The 23,076-nt window shown below is 39.8% G+C and overlaps 1 non-coding gene across 1 annotated transcript; it reads right to left on the reverse strand.

The window, feature by feature from the left end:
• Nucleotides 1-23,003: 23,003 nt before the first annotated feature.
• Nucleotides 23,004-23,076, reverse strand: TRNAC-ACA (transfer RNA cysteine (anticodon ACA)). Its single transcript has one exon. It is a non-coding gene; the product is annotated as a tRNA-Cys (tRNA).

A 23,076-nucleotide genomic window follows, 5' to 3' on the forward strand; every position in this document is an offset into this window, starting at 1 on the left:
ATGCCACCCTTATGGCAGAAAGTGAAGAGGAACTAAAAAGCCTCTTGATGAAAGTGAAAGAGGAGAGTGAAAAAGTTGACTTTAAGCTCAACATTTAGAAAACTAAGATCATGACATCTGGTCCCATCACTTCATGGCAAATAGATGGGGAAACAGTGTCAGACTTTACTTTTGGGGGCTCCAGAATCACTGCAGATGGTGATTGCAGCCATGAAATTAAAAGACGCTCACTCCTTGGAAGAAAAGTTATGAGCAACCTAGATAGCATATTCAAAAGCAGAGACATTACTTTGCCGACTAATGTCTGTCTAGTCAAGGGCTATGGTTTTTCCAGTAGTCATGTATGGATGTGAGAGTTGGACTGTGAAGAAGGCTGAGTGCCAAAGAATTGATGCTTTTGAACTGTGATGTTGGAGAAGACTCTTGAGAGTCCCTTGGACTGCAAGGAGATCCAACCAGTCCATTCTGAAGGAGATCAGTCCTGGGTGTTCATTGGAAGGACTGATGCTGAAGCTGAAACTCCAATACTTTGGCCACCTCATGCGAAGAGTTGACTCATTGGAAAAGACCCTGATGCTGGGAGGGATTGGGGGCAGGAGGAGAAGGGGATGACAGAGGATGAGATGGCTGGATGGCATCACTGACTCGATGGACATGAGTCTGAGTGAACTCCAGGAGTTGGTGATGGACAGGGAGGCCTGGCGTGCTGCGATTCATGGGGTTGCAAAGAGTCGGACACGACTGAGCGACTGAACTGAACTGACGGCTGATTCATATTGAAGTTTTACAGAAAACAACAAAATTCTGTAAAGCAATTATCCTTCAATTAAAAATAAATAATTTTTTAAAAAATGTTAGATTTATAAGGAAAGGAAATAATATAATAATTTTTAAAAAGAAACTTCAATATAAAATCATAATAAATGTGCAAAAATATTAATTCTGGTTTTAGATGATGGAACTACTGAATTTTTTTCTATTTCTGTTTTAATATAGGTTCTGATTTGTCTATTATGAACATATTTAACTTTTATGATTAGAAAAAGATAAAGTACTTTAGAAAACTCAGAAAGTAACATATTTATTTTTATAACAATTCATACTTTTTTGACTATGTGAAAAATATATAAAATAACAATTGCCAATTTGTATTTCTTCCAAGACTACAATTATAGACTCCTGGAAATCCCACGGACAGAGGAGCCTAGCGGGCTACAGTCCCTGGGTCGGAAAAGAGTCAGACACAACTTAGTGACTTAATGACAACAAAGATGTCCAAGTAGAATGCTATTACATACAATTCAATAAACCTTGATTTAAAAACAAACACAAAAAATAACTATTGGAATTACTGTCTCTCAAGTTTCTTTATGTGGAATGGGTTCATCTGGACATTCTTGTCGAAGATCTCTCAAGCTGTAGTGTGGAAGCTGAGGCTTGAGTCGTCTGAGGGCTCAATTAGGTCAGACTTCCAGATGGCTTCTTTGCATGACTGGTATTAATATTGCATATTAGGTATTGGATGAGAACTCAGCTGGGACAATCAACCAGAGGATCTACACATGGCCTTTCCCTAAGATTTGGGCTTCATACACCATGGTGCCATAAGTTCTGAGAAGGTGAGTCTCAACAGTTAGCATTCTAAGAGAATAAGGAAGATACTGCTGCAAGGATTCTTATGACCCAGGTTTGGGAGTCATGCTGTGTCACTTCTGCTACATATTACTGGTTACACATGGCCAACTCAGTTTCAGTATGGAAGGAGACTTCTCTAGGGTATGAATACTAGCGGGTATAGTTCACTGGGCAGTTGTCTTTGAAAATTAACTATAGGAACCATGTCAAAGGATCGTCAGTATTGTTTGCAGAGAGTGTTGTGTCATCTTCCAATTCAAACAATAAAGAGTAGATAGAGTAGAAAAACCTCTTAAGACAAAACACCTAAAATTTGTGGATAAAATATTTTTTTTAAGCAAAGTTGAATGGGCCATGAACTGAGAGAAATTCTCAGGGACCCAAAACAAGAGAGCATGAATCCAAACTAAAATTTAAATGCTAAAGACGGGAGTTGCCCTGGCGTATCTCTTTATTTACCAAGATTTATGACTTTAGTTTTAATGGCAGCTTGGTGGGTTGGGAGAGGTAGAATGAGGGAGAAAGCCTAGATCCTAGACAAGGTGGGTGGTCTATTTGGAGACCCTCTGTATAAACCACAGAAAAGGAGAGAGAATGCAGAAGCATTTGCCTACCTAAAACTTGACTCTAAATGAAACAAAAACATATCTGAGAATTTGTAACCACAGGAAGACATCATATGGGATTGTGATATTACATATATACTTCAAACACCTCAAACCAAGAACTTATTTAAAGTTGTTCTAAGTTGATGGCTTCAAACACCTCTGGTGGAAATGATGCTAGTCCACTTGGGAGAGACACATTTCAACACACACTTCAAAGTTTTGCAAACAAAAATCACAGTACATATGATGAAACAAGGCCTCCAAAAGAGCCAAGAGAAGCAATAAATAATAAAGACACACACACTTCAGATATTAAAATTATCAAACTTAGAATAAATGTATTAATCAATTGTTGTTTAACAATTATAGAAGCAAAGGATGAGTGAGAAATAAGTGGCTCAAGAAGAACTATATACAATACCTAGAAATTAAAACTGTAATAATTTATATTTACAAATCAATAAGCTATTTAAATATCATATTAGATATAGCATATGAGATTACTATCAAACTGCAAGAGAGACCAAAGATATTATCTGGAAAGATAGCATAAGGAGACAAAGAATTTGAAAACATGAAAGAGAGGTTAAGAAATATAGAGGATGGAGTGAGTAGATCTATCACATGACAAGAGTTTCAAAGAAATAATAGATTTCAGAAGTGGTGATTAGTAAAGAAGTGATGACTAAAATTTTTCAGAATTAATGAAAAACTTGAATCATCAGAATTAGAAATTCTAATAAAATCCAAGCAGAATAAATGAGAAAATGATGACACCTAAATAAATTGTACTGAAAGTAAAACTAAAGATACTCAAGGCAAAGAAAAGACCTTGAGATCAGTCAGGAATCAATTTTTTTTTAATTACTTAGTGATCACAATTAGATGAACAGCTGAATTCTCAGCAATAAGAGAACAAGAAGATAATGAAATTAATTTCATTATACTGAGGGAATATAACTATCAATCTAGAATTATATATCTGCAAAGTTCTTTTTAAAACAAAAGTAAAAGAAATATATGTCCAAATGAAACCAGGACTGTTTACTGACAATGGAAATGTCAAGAAAGGAATAAAAGAGAAATGGGAATTTCCCTGGTGGTCCAGTGGCTAAGACTCCAGGCTCCCAATTCAGGGGGGCTGGGTTAGGTCAAGAAACTAGATTCCACATGTCACAACTAAATCTCCTGAATGCCTCAACTAAGACCCAGCATCAGGAAACGTCCATAAGCCTCTTATCCTTATCCAACAGAGGGCAGACAGAATGAAAACTACAATCACAGAAAACTAATCAAACTGATCACATGGACTACAGCCTTGTCTAACTCAATGAAACCATGACATATGCCCTGTAGGGCTGCCCAAGATGGACGGGTCATGGTGGAGAGTTCTGACAAAACGTGGTCCACTGGAGAAGGGAATGGCAAACCACTTCAGTATTCTTGCCTTGAGAACCCCATGACCAGTATGAAAAGGCAAAAAGATAGGACACTGAAAGATGAACTCCCCAGGTCAGTAGGCACCCAATATGCTACTGGAGAAAAGGAAAGGAAAAGCGAAAGTGAAGTCACTCAGTCATGTCTGACTCTTTGCAGCCGCATGGACTGTAGTGTACCGGGCTTCTCCATCCATGGGATTTTCCAGACAAAGGTACTGGAGTGGGTTGCCATTTCCTTCTCCAGAGGATCTTCCTGACCCAGGGATCAAACCCAAGTCTCCTGCATTGCAGGCAGCCACTTTACCCTCTGAGCCACTACTAGGGATGCTACTGGAGAAGAGTGAAGAAATAACTCCAGGAAGAATTGAGAGACAGAGCCAAAGCGAAAACAGCACCCAGTTGTGGATATGACTAGTGATGGAAGTAAAATCCTATGCTGTAAAGAACAATATTGCATAGGAACCTGGAATGTTAGGTCCATGTATCAAGGTAAATTGGAAGTGGTCAAACAGGAGATGGCAAGAGTGAACATCAACATTTTAGGAATCAGTGAACTAAAGTGGACTCGAATGGGCGAATTTAATTCAGATGACCATTGTATCTACTAGTGTGGGCAAGAATCCCTTAGAAGAAATGCAGTATCCATTATAGTCAACAAGAGTCCAAAATGCAGTACTTGGATGTAGTATCAAAAATGACAGAATGATCTCTGTTCATTTCCAAGGCAAACCATACAATATCACAGTGATCCTAGTCCCAACCAGTAATGCTGAAGAAGCTGAAGTTGAACAGTTCTATGAAGACCTATAAGACCTTCTAGAACTAACACCCCCAAAAGATGTCCTTTTCATCATATGGGACTGGAATGCAATAGTTAGAAGTTAAGAGGTACCTGGAATAACAGGCAAATTTGGCCTTGGAGTACAAAATGAAGCAGGGCAAAGGCTAACAGAGTTTTGCCAAGAGAACACACTAGTCATAGCAAACACCCTCTTCCAACAACACAAGAGAGGTCTCTACACATGGACATTACCAGATGGTCAATACCAAAATCAGATTGATTGTATTCTTTGCAGCCAAAATGGAGAAGTTTTATACAGTCAGCATAAACAAGACCGGATGGCTCAGATCATGAACTCCTTATTGCAAAATTCAGACTTAAATTGAAGAAAATAGGGAAAACTTTCAGGTATAACCTAAATCAAATCCCTTACAATTATACAGTGGAAGTAACAAATAGATTCCAGGGATTAGATCTGATAGACAGAGTGCCTGAAGAACTATAGATGGAGCTTCATGACATTATACAGGAGGCAGTGATCAAGATCATCCCCAAGAAAAAGAAATGCAAAAAGTCAAAATTGTTGTCTGAGGAGGCCTTACAGATATCTGAGGAAAGAAGAGAAGCTAAAGGAGAAGAAAAAAAGAGGAAAGATATACCCATTTGAATGCTGAGTTCCAAAGAATAGCAAGGAGGGATAAGAAAGCCTTCCTCGGTGATCAATGCAAAGAAATAAAGGAAAACAGTAGAATGGGAAAGACTAGAGATCTCTTCAAGAAAATCAGAGATACCAAGAGAATACTTCATGCAAAGATGGGCACAGTAAAGAACAGAAATGGTATGGACCTAATAGAAGCAGAAGATATTAAGAATACACAGAAGAACTATACAAAAAAGATCTTCATGACCCAGATAACTACGATGGTGTGATCACTCACCTAGAGCCAAACATTCTGGAATGCAAAATCAAGTGGGCCTTAGGAAATATCACTACAGACTAACCTAGTGGAGGTGATGGAATTCCAGTTGAGCTCTTTCAAATCCTAAAAGACGATGCTGTTAAAGTGCTCCAGTCAATATACCAGCAAATTTGGGAAAACTCAGCAATAGCCATAGGACTGGAAAAAGTCAATTTTCATTTGAATCCTACAGAAAGACAATGCCAAAGGATATTCAAACTACCACACAATTGCACTCATTTCAAATGCTATCAAAGTAGTGCTCAAAATTCTCCAAGCCAGGCTTCAACAGTGGGTGAACCGTGAACCTCCGGATGTTCAAGCTGGATTTAGAAAAGGCAGAGGAACCAGAGATCAAATTGCCAACATCTGTTGGATTATAGAAAAAGCATAAGAGTTCCAGAAAAACTTCTGCTTTATTGACTATGCCAAAGCCTTTGACTGTGTGCTGCTGCTACTGCTACTGCTAAGTCACTTCAGTCGTGTCCGACTCTGTGCGACCCCATAGACGGCAGCCCAGCAGGCTCCGCCATCCCTGGGATTCTCCAGGCAAGAACACTGGAGTGGGTTGCCATTTCCTTCTCCAATGCATGAAAGTGAAAAGTGAAAGTGAAGTCGCTCAGTTGTGTCTGACTCGTCGAGACCCCATGGACTGCAGCCTACCAGGCTCCTCTGTCCATGGGATTTTCCAGGCAAGAGTACTGGAGTGGGGTGCTGTTGCCTTCTCCCTTTGACTGTGTGGATCACAACAAACTGTGGAAAATTCTTAAACAGATGGAAATACCAGACCACCTTACCTGCCTCCTGAGAAATCTGTATGCATGTCAAGAAGCAACAGTTAGAACCAGACATGGAACAACAGACAGGTTCCTGAATTGGGAAAGGAGTATATTGTCACCCTGCTTATTTAACTTATATGCAGAGTACATCAGCGAAATGCTGGGCTGGATGAAGCACAAGCTGGAATCAAGATTTCTGGAGAAATATCAATTATCTCAGATATGCAGATGACACCACCCTTATGGCAGAAAGTGAAGAAGAACTAAAGAGCCTCTTAATGAAAGTGAAAGAGGAGAGTGAAAAAATTGGCTTAAAATCCAACATTCAAAAAGCTATGATCATGGCATCCAGCCCCATCACTTCATGGGAAATAGATGGGGAAACAATGGAAACAGTGTGAGACTTTATTTTGGGGGGCTCCAAAATCACTGCAGATGGTGACTGCAGCCATGAAATTAAAAGACTCCTTGTCCTTGGAAGAAAAGTTATGACCAACCTAGACAGCATATTAAGCCCTGGTGACTCAGAGGTTAAAGCTTCTGCCTGCAATGCATATTAAAAAGACAGCATATTAAAAAGCAGAGACATCACTTTGCCAACAAAGGTCCATCTAGTCAAGGCTATGGTTTTTCCAGTGGTCATGTATGAATGTGAGTGTTGGACCACAAAGAAAGCTAGCACTGAAGAACTGATGTTCTTGAACTGTGGTATTGGTAGACTCTTGAGAGTCCCTTGGACAGCAAGTAGATCAAACCAGTCCATCCTTAAGGAAATCAATTCTGAATATTCATTGGAAGGACTGATGCTGAAGCTGAAACTCCAATATTTTGACCACCTGACGCAAAGAACTGACTCGTTGGAAAAGACCCTGATGCTGGGAAGGATTGAAGGTGGGAGGAGAAGGGGATGACAGAGGATGAGGTGGTTGGATGGCATCACCGACTCGATGGACATGAGTTGAGGAAGCTCCAGGAGTTGGTGATGGACAGGGAAGCCTGGCGTGCTGCAGTCCATGGGGTCACAAGGAGTCAGACACGACTGATGCAACAAACTGAACTGTACTGAAGACCCAGTCAGCCAAATGTGTGTGTGTGTGTGTGTATTTAAAAAAGAGATAAAAGAGAAGTAAAATTTAGAGGACATAGTATTTAAAAAAAAAAAAAAAGAAAATGACTGCAGAAGGAAGGTATAAGATACAAGTAAAAGTAGTGAACATAGAAATTGCTATATAGATCGGTAAATATGAGTAAATAATATCAGTACCAGTTTTATCAAGATCTACATGACCTTGTAGAACACCAAAAAAAGATGTCCTTTTTCATCATAGATGGGATTTCCCAGTGGCTCAGTTGGTAAAGAATCTGCCTGCAATTCAGGAGACCTGGGTTTGATCCCTGGGTAGGGAAGATCCTCTGGAGAAGGAAATGGCAATCCACTCCAGTACTCTTGCCTGGAGAATTCCATGGACAGAGGAATTGGGCAGGCTACAGTCTGTGGGATCGCAAAGAGTCATGTATGACTGAGTGATTATCTTTTCATCATAGGCAATTGGAATGCAAAAGTAGGAAGTCAAGAGGCACCTGGAGTAAGAGGCAGGTTTGGCCTTGGAGTACAAAATGAAGCAGGGCAACAGCTAACAGAGTTTTGTCAAGAGAACACACTGGTCATAACAAACACCCAGACGACTCTACACATGGACATCACCAGATGGTCATACCGAAATCTGATTATATTCTTTGCAGCTAAAGATGGAGATGTTCTATGCAGTCAGCAAAAACAACACCAGGAGCTGACTATGGCTCAGATCATGAACTCGTTATTGCAAAATTCAGACCTAAATTGAAGAAAGTAGGGAAAACCTCTAGGCCATACATCACTTGGCCAACAAAGGTCCATATAATGAAAGCTATTGTTGTTCCAGTACGGATGTGAGAGTTGGATCATAAAGAAGGCTGAAGAGCGCTGAAGAATTGATGCTTTCAAGTTGTGGTGCTGGAGAAGACTCTTGAGAGTCCCTTAGACAGCAAGAGGATCAAACCAGTCACTCCAAAAGGAAATCAACCCTGAACATTCATTGGAAGGACTGATGCTGAAGTTCTAATCCTTTGGCCACCTGACGTGAAGAACTGACTCAATAAAAAAGACCCTGATCCTGGGAAGGATTGAAGGCAGGAGGAACAGGGGGGTGACAGAGAATGGGATGGTTTGATAGTATCACTGACTCAAGGGACGTGAATTTTCACAAACTCCAGGAGCTAGTGAAGGACACGATAGCCTGGGATGCTGCAGTCCATGGGGTCACAGAGAATCAGACACGACTTAGTGACTGAACAACAACAACAACAAATGTCAATTTGAGACAAAAGTAAGTTTCAAGGTGAAAAAAAATCTTACTATAGAGAGCCAGGAATAGTACGCATATCATCTGGATTAAAGCTATACTATGACACCCCACTGGAATAGAACAGAAAGAAAAATTAAGATGAAGACGAGCAGAGTTAACAAAGGAAGTAGAAAGTCAGAGGGGCATCCTGACAAGTTATTAAATGCTAGGGGAAAGAAAGTTAAATAGGATTAATGTATTCAGCATATTCATCAAAAGTTTCTCTTCTCCTCCTCATCCTTCCCTTTTCCCTCTCTTCCTCCTCTCACCCCACTCCACCACTTAACTCCAGGTTCTCAGCGACCAAGATGCTGGAATTAGTTCACTTCATATAAGAATGTTAAAGGACGATGTAATTCTTGCCCTCAAGAATATAAAGTCTGTTGTCTAAAATATGCCAGAGATGGTTTATCTCTGTGTTTGGACAGTCATAGTAGCCATGGATGGATCTAGGATACATAAATGATGGGAAATCCTGGTAAAGTGGATGGAAAAAATGGATGGAATCTCCTTTAAGAGAACCTCCAAAAAAACATGTGGGTCAGTCATAAAACTTATTTCCCTCCAGGCTTGTACATTTATGGCACATGATATTGAGAATTGAGAAGATGGATATCCAAATTCTAGCTCCTGCTTACTAGCTCTAAAATCATAGAAAAATTACTCTGCACTCCATTTTTCATTCAACAAAATAGGAGATGTATCACCTTCCTTGTCTACCACCCCTGTTTGGGTTAGTAGGCCATATAAACTGAGGACTCCAGCAATGTAAGCTATTGTTATTCTTGAATAAATGCTTCCACTATCACAGTCACATGAGGTCATTTATATATAATAGTTTACTTAATAATGTACTTAATTCTGAGGAGAGGATAGTGGCCTTCCCAGGTGGCTCAGTAGTAAAGAATCTGCCTGCCAATGCAGGAGATGCAGGAGATGTGAGTTCAACCCCTCTGTCAGGGGAAAATCCCCTGGAGAAGGAAATGGCAACCCACTCCAGTATTCTTGCCTGGAGAATCCCATGGACAGAGGAGCCCGGCTGGCTACAGTCCATGAGATCTCAAAGAGTGGGATGACTGAGCAACTGAGCACAAGGAGAGGATTATAATTTGTATTCAGTGTTTCACATGAGTTTAGGAAAACAGGGGAAAAAAGATATTTTTCATTGATGATGGATAGTGTATCCAAAATATTTGTAGGTGAAGAAAGCAAGATCCTGTTATTTTTCAGATGGGAAATTATCATATGAGCTTCTGGAAAGAAAACCTAATTCAACTTTAAAGCCCCTAACTTTAATAATAAAAGCATGTTGAATAATCATGCCAAATGACTTGGATCAGTTGCTAAATATGAATGAAGGGAGAATTAAATTGACACAAAGGAAAGGGTTTCTTGTCAGAGAAAAATTTGTGAAGAGAGCTAGAGATAATTTAATGTAATCATAAGACTGACTCTGTGGAAAATACTGAGTTGTGTTTGCTTCTTGACCAGCACACCAAGAAATGTAATCAACTAAAGAGATGGAAACAATTGAGTAACCATTTTTCTTTCTCCTTTTAAGAAAAACTATTTTTGTTATGGAATGCAGTGCTTTCAAGATAAGGCCAAATTATATTGTAAAACTAAATCAGTTTTTAAGTAAATACTAGATAAATCTAGTTGCACAGGCTCCCATCATATATTTAGAAAATAAGCTTTTCTGTCTATTTATAGGTTACCATAAAGAAAGGGTAAATGCAATTGTCAGTGTCATGTATACAAAGTCACAGTGATATGGATAAAAATGAAAATAAAATGTGAATAATGGATGATAAATCATTTTCTTTGGTCTCCAGAAACCACTTAAAAATTGAAATGAAAGGCTGCCATGATTAATCTTTTGTTATTTAATATATAAAGACAGTGAAAGCAATCTTAATGTGGACTTAAGACCCCTTGATTCCATGTCCTTTCACCATGGAGTCATAGCTTTTTGCACCAGGATTTCATACACCTACTTTCCAGTTCCATCTGGCAATCCATTCTCTTCCTAGTATTTCCTCATCAAGAATCTATAGGGCCATTGGGCATTCTCTTTTGTCCCTCCAGCTTCTGGAGACTGTTGACAATGGGCTACACAAATTAGGTTTTATTGACAACTGGTTTCCAGGTGATTTCAGCCAATAGGCATCAGCAAGAGATCAGAGTTGGGAAGGAAAGAGTTGGAATATTTATTCCATCAGCCCCCTCCAAGCTGAGCAGAAGTTTGCTAGTGGCTTTTTTTTTTTTTAAGCCAAATTCAAAGAGATAGAAAATAGATGAGTGTTTCCCAGCAACTTAGGAGAGAGGAAAATGGGGAGTGATTGCTAATGCATATGGGGCTTTGGTGAGTGAGGTGCCATTGCCTTCTCCGAAAAATATTCTTGAGTTGGATAGTGGTGATAGTTGCAAAACTTTGCAGATATGCTAAGGCCATTTAATTGTGTATATCAAAAGGGTGAATTTTATGATGTGTGAATTATATCTCAATTGAAAATGGATAGAAAATATACAATGGAATATTATTCAGGCATAAAGAAGAATGAAATTTTACCATTTGCAGCAATAGGGATGGACCTTGAAGGCATTATGCTACGTGAAATGTCAGACAGAGAAAGACAAATACCATATGATCTCACTTATATGTGTAATTAAAAAAAAAATAAAACGAGTTCATGAATACAGAGAATAGATTGGTGGTTGCCAGAAGCAGGGGGAGGAGGCAATGGGTGAAGGAGGTCAAAGCTACAAGCTTCCAGTTATAAATAAATAAGTTATGGGGATATAATATACAGCATGGTGACTGTAGTTAACAATAGTATATTACATATTTGCTATTATAATAATAATACTGTATTGCAAGTTGCTAAGAGGGTGGATCTTAAAAATTCCCATGATAAGAAAACAATGTTGTAACTATGTATGGTAACAATGTTACCTAGACTTACTGTGGTGATCATTTCACAATGTATGTAAATATTAAATTATTATGTTGGACACATGAAGTTAATATAGTTGTATGTTAAGTATACCTCAATAAGAAATGGATAGAAAAGTTGCAAACCAAACTTATAGCACAAAACAAAAAAAAATGGATAAACAAAAGAAAAAAGACTAAAAAATTAAAAATCATAACATAAAAATTGCAGATGAAGAAAATGTATCACTTATATCAGTTAAAGTACATCAACAGAAAGGACACACACACACACACACACACACACACACATACACACACACAGAGTTCCTGGGAACTCTGTTTTGCAAGGTACTTGCTCTTCTTCCTTATCAGCTTTAGTACATGTTTTCTATGCTGCATTATGACTTTGCACTTGATTTTAAATTAATATATAATTATTTAGTTAAGTGTAAGACATATTGCATGTAAAGATGACAGAGAAATTCATTCTTGATACTTTTCATAGCTTTTAGTCCAGGAAGAGGCACTAGATAGGAGCAAGATTTGAAATTTTAGCTCATTATTTCTTTTTTTTCTTAATTTAAATTTACTTGTTTTAATTGGAGGCTAATTACTTTACAATATTGTATTGGTTTTGCCATACATCAACATGAATCCTCCACGGGTGTACACGTATTCTCCATCCTGAACCCCCCTCCGTCCTCCCTCCCCATACCATCCCTCTGGGTCATCCCAGTGCACCAACCCCAAGCATCCTGTATCCTGCATCAAACCTGGACTGGCGATTTGTCTTGATTTGCTGCTTTTCCTTTCTAGCCTTTCTTATTTTCTTCCAATCTTAACCAATGCTTTCATCCCTATTTTTCTCCTGAACCCAATTCTTAACCTTTTAAGTCCTCAGCATCCCTTTTAAAGCCACTAAATTAGATTATTGATGACAAACAAAAGGACTCAGAGTTTATGAGTCTGCAAGTCCTTTGCTCTCTCAGAATAACAAAGTCTGAATTTTTCAACCTTCAGGGTACAGCATAGCGCTCATCTTAAACATTCTTTTTGGCTAATCAAAGAAAGGAGGTCAACTTACTTGGAAAGTGCTTTCATGTTTACTTAAACTAAACACTGTTGTTAGTTCTCTTACTGTATTTTTAAAAATTCAAGTGAAAGATGCTCAAGGGTCATATAGTACATGAGGCAGGGAGGATAAAGATGAGACTGGACTGGATTTTTAGCACCAGATTCCACTTTGGCTTTATACTTCAATCTATTGCAGTAATGTCTCCTTTCGTACTCCTGAGAGCCAGCTTATGTTCTTTAAGACATGGCAGCACACATTCTGTAGGGGATGAAAGAGGGAGGACCTATTTGCCCGCAGGAGAAGGGTCCAATTCTGTTCTCATGGTAATAAGCTTAAGAGGCACCACTATATACCCCTCTTTAGGGAAGAGTGAGAGCAGTAAGGGGTAACTCAGTCCTGTGGAGTCTGGGGAGGGGGACATTGTGGGGCCACTGCATTGATGGAGGGCATGGCAATTGTTTCTGATGTCATCTCTGTGGCATGCTATAGTAGAATGAGCCTTGAACTCTATGGTTATGTTTGAATCCTGGTTTAGTCATTTACTCGAACCAGACATGGTGGGTGGAACCAGATTTCTGGAGGGATTCTAGCTTTGGCGACCTTGGAGTTATGTATTCATCCAACAAATATTTTATTGAGTGCCTACTATGTTCCAGGCTCTATTCTGGACATGGAATATGGAGTCCCTAACCTCACCAAATTTACCATGACTTTGGAGGCTGGCCCCCTCTCCAGCCATCAGTTGACCCTAAAAAGGGCCAGATGGCACATTGCCCTGCCTGTGACCATAGGCAATCATGCAAAATGCACTAATTAAATGTCTCCATAATGACTGTGCTTCAGGAATGGCCTGGTGCCAATGCCTTGAAAAAGACTGCGCTCCGAATGCTGCTCTTGTCCTGAAGCCAGTGGATAAAGTGACCACAGCATACGCCTAGGATTGATTGTTTGCTTTGGATTTAATCAAGCTCTCCTCTCCTCCTGCCCTGGAAATGTTAATGCTTTCTCTCTACTACAGCCACTATACCTTAATATGAAGAGAATTAAATTTCCCCTCTGACTTTTAATTATCCCCTGACAGCTTTGGGAAATGGCATGGGTAACACAAATCAGAAATGCCAATCGGCCTTGGAATGCATCCTGCATGCTTTGAAACAGATTTTCCGAGTTATGTTTTGAACAAATGTTAACGTTCATTTGTGTTTTTTTAACAGACACCAACAAATGAACAGAAAAGGGAAAAAAGTTCTTCGCAAATGTAATGGTGTTACAGGAGGACTTTCAAGGACAACAATACCATGAAGGTAATTGGCCAGCAGTATGCGAAACTCTACATCAGATATTTCTTCAACTGAGGTCTCGTTTATATCAGGGCTTCTCTAAGTATACTTGGAAACTGAATCATTTTTAAAAAGGAATTTTCTAGTCTAAAAGTTTCTGAATGGTAACTCTCAATTTTTGTACTCCTTTTTCCATCACAGACCAGCAATGAAAAAACTAGCCCTGGTCCATAAATCACAGTTTCATTAGCCCTGTTCTATATAATAGACAGCACCTTTCAATGGGTAGGCATTATGCCAAATATTTGATAAATATCAAAATGTAGTCTTCACAACAATCCTATGAGGCAGTTCTTCTTTTCTGTTTTGCATATGGAAAAATGAGGTTTAGAGTTTAGGTTATAGGCTGAAAGTCTCAAAATCAATCATTGGTGAAATATTTCTTCCTGAGTCACGTCTGTCCACTACCATCTTTCCTTAAGGATCAGCATGGCGCAAGGTTGGATAGTTTGTAATATGCAACGGTTATTGACAGATAATGACACCAAGAAGGATTGGATCCAATAGGCCAAGGTCATAAATTGGAAGCAAATTTATAATAATAAATTATTACTTATAATAATTAATTATTATTGCTTATAATAAACTATTGTTACTTATAATACTGGAAGCAAAAAACCAGGAGAACCAGGTCAGACATGAGTCAGGTACTAGGTAACTGAAGATAAGAATGGTTGAAACTGAGTTGGCTGCCAGGGTATGGAATGTTCCCCATAAGCAGCTACCCCAGTAAAAAAAAACTTATTAACAGCTGTCACCTGATTATTCTGCCACCTTCCAATGTACTATCTGGATCTCACTATAACTCAGTGGTCCTGATTCTTTTAAGGCAATAAGGTCATCAACATCTATCCATAACAGTTTACATGGCAGAGGGAAGAACACATCCTTTGGCACCGTTAGAGGTTCAATTGGAGGGTCTTTATCCTCAGGGAGACCAAATAGTATACTATTTAGAGTCAACAAATTGAAGAACTTGTCTCTTCTTCATCAGAACATCCTCTTTACAGTAAAACACAACAGAACTGGGAGTAGGTCACCCGCTATGGCTGGGAGTGACTACTAAGCTATTTTTAGGTAAACAAGAGGACTTCACCAGGTTATTAGCACCTGGAGACACCCGCTGGAAACAAAGTGTGGTGTCTTAGGGCTGGATCGGTCCCCTGAAAGCAGGGGACATTGAAGCTAATAATAGAAACTCACATTGCAAGCTAAAGTAGGAAAGTGCGTTGTCAAAGTAGGGACGTAAGACAAAGGGGAGGGGCCAAGGAAAAAGTCTCTGAGCGGGGGAGACTGTAGGTCAAATGTAATAGCCCAGGCGAAAGCACGTCTGAGCCCCAGAGATAAGTATTACATTCAAATTATAGAAAATATAGAAAGGCACTCTCACACATGCACACATACAGACACACCACAAGCAATCAGTTGCCCATATTCCTGCAATCTGGACATGATCTTTTCTGTACATTATTTGACTTGGAGAATAAGCAAAGCCCAATTGAGCTGATTCCTTGACTGTGTTCTGACTAGTGTGTGTGTTGGAGAGACAGAGATATTGAGGCCAGGACTCTGAAAAAGAGAGGCAGCTAATCCAGTTCTGAAAAACAGTGATAATGCTGCAGATGGCCAAGGTATCATGGAATTTCTGACCCAGAGAGAACCTGATGCTCATCCAGTTGGTGGTTTTCAAGGTCTGTTCTTCGGAGCAGTATAGGTTCCACACAGATGTCTCAGGGGCTGTCTGGTGCAGAAGGGGGTGAGGTTGAGTATAGAGCAAAGTGGTCAGGGTTGTAGGTCCCCAACCTGACTTCAACTCAGTGGCTCTGCATTAGCTCCTGGATATATTCCTTTCTGGCCAAGATTTCATTTGAAGAAATGATTCTGGTGCTCTTAAAAGCGGAAAATAAAAATGATTGAAAGCCAAGTAATCATTTTGCTGATAAAGAAACTGAAATCCAAAGAGATGAAAGGACATTTAAAAGGCCCCATGGTCTGGTATGGTATCTGTAAGGAGCATTCTTGATTCCCTAGCCCTTCTATGACATTTGCCTTGAAATCAGCAGTGTCGTTTTACATCTTCTGTAAAATAGGCCTCCTTTTATTCAGAAAACCACTGGTCTTGGCTCAGTATTATACAGCTGTAGGGTACTCTACTGTCCCCATTATCCTCAGTCTGTGAGATTGCCCTAGGTGTAGGACTCAGTGCTAAAACTGAGAAAGTCCAAGACAAACCAGGACAGTTGGTCACCCTATCAGAAAGCCCCTGATGCCCGGATGTTTCTTTACCAACCACTCTGTTTTTGTTGCTAGAATTCTGGGTAAGTTTCTATCTCACTTTAGAGTCTCACAGAGTCCTTCAACCTTTGGAGCCCAGTCTTTGAGCCTAGCTTTCTCAACTCTACCTTCTGACTCCAAGCTTTCTGATTCTTACTCAGATAGATGCATTCTGTCTGCTTGCTTCTGTCTGTCGTGGACAAAACCCTCTGTCTAGCCTTGATTTTATTTTCCCCTCTGGGGTCTGATCACATGGAATCATTGAAGATGTCACTGAGTGCCATTTGCTGTCCATGCAAATTGCAATAACTGCTGGCTATTTTCCTAATCAGTCTGTTAAGCTTCTCATACATTCTGGAAGATCTTAGACCCACATTCAGACTTTTGTCAGAGCTTCATTCCATCAGCTTTTCTCTTCACTACTGACAATTTTGGAAAAACACTGTATCCTGGCTGGTAGAGGTCAACTACAGATTGTATCCCCATGCAGTCCATGACCTGAGTGCTTGGACCTATCAGATTAGCAGGGGATAATTTTTTTTAATCCATTTATCAAATAGTTAAAAAGAGTCTCTTCAGACCACTGTTGATCAGTATATCTAAATTATTCTCACCACTTAGTTTTACCTTAAGAAGACCTGCTACATATCTTCCAAGGAGGATTTTGTTCAGTAATTCGAGCATGGAATTTTAGCATCTTATTTGATAACTCCACCAAAGTGCTCAGCGTTTGGCCTGCGGGGAGAACCTTGTGGCCTCTGCTCTGCTCATCTGCCTACTCGTATCTATTCTAGGCTTACTTGGTAGATTCTGATCTGAACTATTTTTTTGAGTCCAAGACATGTTCTTTTTCAAAAAACAAAAAACTGATTTGGCTCAATTCTGAGTGTTTCCTGCTCTCTCCACCTGCAGTGATGCTACTCAGACCTCTGTGCTCAAGGGATGCGATTAGAGACATGAAATGGCATTGAACTTCACACCATAGAGTGTTCAAGTTCAGCTAGCGTGTGAGAGATCATAGTAGTTTTCTTCCCATTCAGTAAACACAGAGTTATATTTTTGCCCCTTCACTTTTAGTTTCTTCAGAGGGGAAAATCATTTCACCTTCTACCAAACCTTAAATAGTGAGAGAGACATCAGTGATGTTGTAATCATGCCATAGGGAAGAAAATCTTAGTAGCTCTATCAGTGGAAGAAATATTGGAGGGGGATGTGCCCTGGTAATTTTGAAATAGAATTTAGGATTGTAGCTCATAGCACACTGTGTTGGGAGTCATCAGATTCCAACATCGTTTTCTACAGATGAGGAAAGTGAGATTCAGATCAAAGTGATGATTCTCCACTCTGCTGCACATGAAATCTCGCTGAGAGCTTTAGAAAACAGGGGTGTCTGTGCCTCACCTCTAAAGCCAACCTGATTGATCAGGGATGTAGCCTGACATTGATGACTTTTATTGTTATTTTTTAAACTTTGGTTCAAGTATAGTCCACGTTGGGCTTCCCTGGTGGCTCAGAGGTTAAAGCGTCTGCCTCCAGTGCGGGAGACCTGGGTTCGATCCCTGGATTGGGAAGATCCCCTGGAGAAGGAAATGGCAACCCACTCCAGTATTCTTGCCTGGAGAATTCCCTGGACGGAGGAGCCTGGTGGGCTACAGTCCACGGGGTCGCAAAGAGTCAGACACGACTGAGCGACTTCACCTTCCTTTACCTATAGTCCACATATGATATTATATTAGTTTCAGGTGTACACCGTGTCTTAACATTTAAATACGTTATGAATTGATCACAATAAGCCTAGTAATCACCTGTCACCATACAAAGTTATTATAGTATTATTGACTGTATTCCTTTTGCTATAAATTACATCCTTGTGACTTATTTTCTAACTGAAAGTTTGTACCTCTAAATCCTCTTCACCTAATTTGCCCAACCCCTGACCCCTTCACCTCTGGCAACCACCAGTTTGTTCTCTGTATCTGAATCTTTTCCTATTTTGTTTTATTTGTTTTTTAGATTCCACATGTAAGTGAAATCATATGGTATTTGTCTGTGTATATCCAAGTTATTTCACTTAGCATAATACCCTCTAGGTCCATCCATGTTGCTGCAAATGACATTATTTCATTATTATTTATGGCCAATTAGTAGTCCATTGAATATGTACCACATCTGTATCCATTCCTCTGTCGATGGGCATTTAGGTTGTTCCCATGTCTTGGCTATTGTGAACAGTGCTGCTGTGAACATAGGGGTGCATGTACCTTTTTGAATTACAGTTAGTTTTCATTTTCTTCAGATAAATACCCAGAAGTGGAACTGCCAGATTGTGTGGTAGTTCTATGTTTAATTTTTTGAGGGACTATCATACTGTTTTCTATAGTATTATGATTCCATAGTATTAATAGCTATACCAGTTTACATTCCCAGAGACAGTACATGAGGGTTCCCTTTTCTTCACATCCTCTCCATCTCTTGTTATTTCTTATCTTTTGATAAGACCCATTCTGACAGATGTGAGGTGATATCTCTTTGTGATTTTGATTTGTATTTCCTTGATGATTTAGTGATGTTGAGAATCTTTTCATGTGTCTGTTGGTTCTCTGTATATCTTCCTTGGATAAATGTTTATTCAGGTCCTCTGCCCAAATTTAATTGAATTGTTTGGGGTTTTGATTTTGAGTTGTATGAGTTCTCTGTATATTTTGGATATTGAATCCTTATCAGACATATCATTTGCAAATATCTTATTCCTAGTTATTAGCTATTTTATTCTTTTTGATACAATCATAAATGATATTGCTTTCTTAATTTCTGATAGTTTGCTATTAGTGTATAGATATGCAACAGGTTTCTATATATTGATTTTGTATCCTGTAAATTTACTGAATTCATTTATTAGTTCTGACAGCTTTTTGGTGGAGTCTTTAGCATTTTCTGTATATAGTATAATGTCATCTGCAGATAGTGGCAATTTTGCTTCTTCCTTCCCTATTTGGATGCCTTTTCTTTTTTTCTCTCTTTCTCTCTGCTTGGTCTGATTGCTATGGCTAGGTCCTCCAATACTATGTTGAATAAAAGTGGCAATAGTGGATATTTTTGTCTTGTTCCTGATCTTAGAGGAAAAGCTTTCAGCTTTTCACAATCGAGTATTATGTTACTTGTGGGTTTGTCATATATGGCCTATATTAGGTTGAGGTATGTTCCCTTTATACTCACTTTTTGGTCAGTTTTAATCATAAATGGATGTTGAATTTTGTCAAATGCCTTTTCTGCATCTATTGAGATGATCAAGTGATTTTTTTCTTCATTTTGTTAATGTGGTGTAGGGTGTTGATTGATTTGTGGATATTGAATCACACTGATGGTTTTTTAAAAAGCCTCCCCCCAGGTGGTTTTCACACACAGCCAGTGTCCAGAATCCCTGTTTTCAAGTTCAGTGGCAGAATGGAGTAGAACAAAGCCCAGATCAGAGATGGGTCCATTGCCTCCATGCTGCCACCTTGCAGAATGCTGGCTGTTGGCACTGCAGATAATACTGAAAGTAGATGAGTCACAGCCACAGAAGAGAAGGAAAGGGTTGTATCCAGGAATTGAGCAAGAGGGAGAATGCTATTTCCATGTAAGTCAGTTGCAAGCATTTCGTGGGAGACACATAATACCCAAGGACATGCTGACATGCTAGATAGCTTGGACTTCAGTAGTATCATACCCTGATTGTGGTACCCTCTGGAAAGAGATGCTAATCATTCAGCAAATGGAGTGATGGAGAAGCTCCTTCAGGAGGCACATGCTTGGAATCCTTTCCTTTCCAGAGGATTCCAGGAATCAGAACATTCCTGTCAACTGCTTAAGTCAGCAGGTCATTCACTGAACTCCTCTCTTACCACCCTATCACTCTCTACTGGCTAGACAGTAAGCATCACTGAAGAAACTATGAATGGAACTACTTGAAGATAGCGTCTTTGAAGAGGTAATTAAGGTTCAATGAGATCATTGGGGTTAGCCATAGTCCAGTATGACTGGTGTCCCTATAAGATGAGGACACTGACATGTACAGAGGAAAGACCACGTGAAGACACAGGAGAAGATGGCCATCTATAAGCCCAGGAGAGAAGCCCTCAGAAGAAACCACACCTGCTGACTGCTTGATCTTGGACCTCTACCTTTCAGAAACATGAGGAAATAAATTTCTGTTGTTTAAGCCACTTAGACCGTGGTACTAACAAGGTAATACAACTATAGTGATACTAACAGTACCAGTGCCTGACAGCTAAATCAGACATGGCCCCAGACTCCAAATCACTCAGAGTCTAGCCACTTGTCAGAATCCACTGGAAGCAGTTTTCTCCAGGGAAGGAGGAGGAAGGTTGTGAATGAGTCTGTGACTAAATCTAGAATTTTGGAACTGCCTGTAGGAATGGGGCAAGGGAGAAAACGTGGTGGATCTTGGGCCAGAACCAAGTGGGACGTAAAGGTAGCCAAGCTAGAACAAAGCACCAGGAGGGGTGCCAGCTCACAGAATTACAAACAGAATGGGGAGGAGCTGTGCTGGATGGGAAACAAGCCAAGTGATCCAGCCAAGAAAGAGGACCAGGTCACAAAGGCAAATGTTTAAAAAGCAGAGCCCAGGTAAAAGACAATGGGAAAGGGATCATAAGGACTGCTTCCTGGGTCCATAGCCCATCTGAGACCCAGTTGGCCAATGACATATAGCTTTAAAAAGCTTAAAGTCACTTTCCTTTCATGCTCTCTTATCTGTATAAAAGCCAGTCTTGAAATTGAATTCTGGCATCCCCATTAAAATATGGTTGAGGGACAGACTGTTCATAACTGGGTCATGTTGGGTTCCCCAGAAGCAAACCCTGAGAAGAAGATTCTGGATTACAGTAATTTTTAATAATAGGGAGGATACATCTCTCCTTATTTACTACCTTCTCAAAAACATTCTTGGCAAATTGCATACTTTCTTTTATTAAATGCATTCTTGTTGCGTGTCCAACTCTTTGCGACCCCGCAGTCTGCAGTATGCCAGGCTCCTCCATCCATGGGATTCTCCGGACAAGAATACTGGAGTGGGTTGCCATGTCCTTCTCCAGGGGATCTTCCCAACCCAGTGATCGAACCCTTGTTTCTTATGTCTCCTGCATTGGCAGGCAGGTTCTTTACCACTAGCGCCACCTGGGAAGCCCCTATACATTCTTTTTTTAAAATATATAAATTTATTTATTTTAATTGGAGGTTAATTACTTTTCAATATTGTGTTGGTTTTGCCATGTATCAGCATGAATCCAGCATGGGTATACACGTGTTCCCCATCCTGAACCCCCCTCCCTCCTCCCTCCCCGTACCATCCCTCTGGGTCGTCCCAGTGCACCAGCCCCAAGCATCCAGTATCATGCATCGAACCTGGACTGGTGATTTGTTTCATATATGATATTATACATGTTTCAATGCCATTCTCCCAAATCATCCCACCCTCTCCCTCTCCCACAGAGTCCAAAAGATTGTTCTATACATCTGTCTCTTTTGCTGTCTCGCATACAGGGTTATCATTACCATCTTTCTAAATTCCATATATATATGTTAGTATACTATATTGGTGTTTTTCTTTCTGGCTTACTTCACTCTGTATAATAGGCTCCAGTTTCATCCACCTCGTTAGAACTGATTGAAATGTATTCTTTTTAATGGCTGAGTAATACTCCATTGTGTATCTGTACCACAGCTTTCTTATCCATTCACCTGCTGATGGACATCTAGGTTGCTTCCATGTCCTGGCTATTGTAAACAGTGCTGTAATGAACATTGGGGTACACGTGTCTCTTTCAATTCTGGTTTCCTCAGTGTGTATGCCCAGCAGTGGGATTGCTGTGTCATAAGGCAGTTCTATTTCCAGGTTTTTTTTATTTTTATTTTTATTTTTACTTTATTTTATTTTACAGTACTGTATTGGTTTTGCCATACATTGACATGAATCCACCACAGGTGTACATGAATTCCCAATCCTGAACCCCCCTCCCACCTCCCACCCCATATCATCTCTCTGGATCATCCCCGTGTCTCCACACTGTTCTCCATAGTGGCTGTACTAGTTTGCATTCCCACCAACAGTGTAAGAGGGTTCCCTTTTCTCCACACCCTCTCCAGAATTTATTTCTTATAGACTTTTGGATTGCAGCCATTCTGACTGGCGTGAAATGGTACCTCATTGTGGTTTTGATTTGCATTTCTCTGATAATGAGTGATGTTGAGCATCTTTTCATGTGTTTGTTAGCCATCTGTATGGACACCTTATCTTTGACAAAGGAAGCAAGTATATACAATGGAGTAAAGACAATCTCTTTAACAAGTGGTGCTGGGAAAACTGGTCAACCACTTGTAAAAGAATGAAACTAGAACACTTTCTAACACCATACACAAAAATAAACTCAAAATGGATTAAAGATCTAAATGTAAGACCAGAAACTATAAAACTCCTAGAGGAGAACATAGGCAAAACACTCTCCGACATAAATCACAGCAGGATCCTCTATGACCCACCTCCCAGAATCTTGGAAATAAAAGCAAAAATAAACAAATAGGACCTAATTAAACTTAACAGCTTCTGCACAACAAAGGAAAGTATAAACAAGGTGAACAGACAGCCTTCAGAATGGGAGAAAAGTAAAGTCAATCAGTCGTGTCTGACTCTCTGTGACCCCACAGATTGTAGCCTACCAGGCTCCATCTGTCCATGGGATTTTCCAGGCAAGAGTACTGGAGTGGGTTGCCATTTCCTTCTCCAGAGGATCTTCCCAACCCAGGGATCGAACCTGGGTCTACCTGCATTGTAGGCAGACACTTTACCGTCTGAGCCACCAGGGA

Source organism: Capricornis sumatraensis, chromosome X (genome assembly GCF_032405125.1).
Source record: "Capricornis sumatraensis isolate serow.1 chromosome X, serow.2, whole genome shotgun sequence".
Taxonomy (NCBI): domain Eukaryota; kingdom Metazoa; phylum Chordata; class Mammalia; order Artiodactyla; family Bovidae; genus Capricornis; species Capricornis sumatraensis.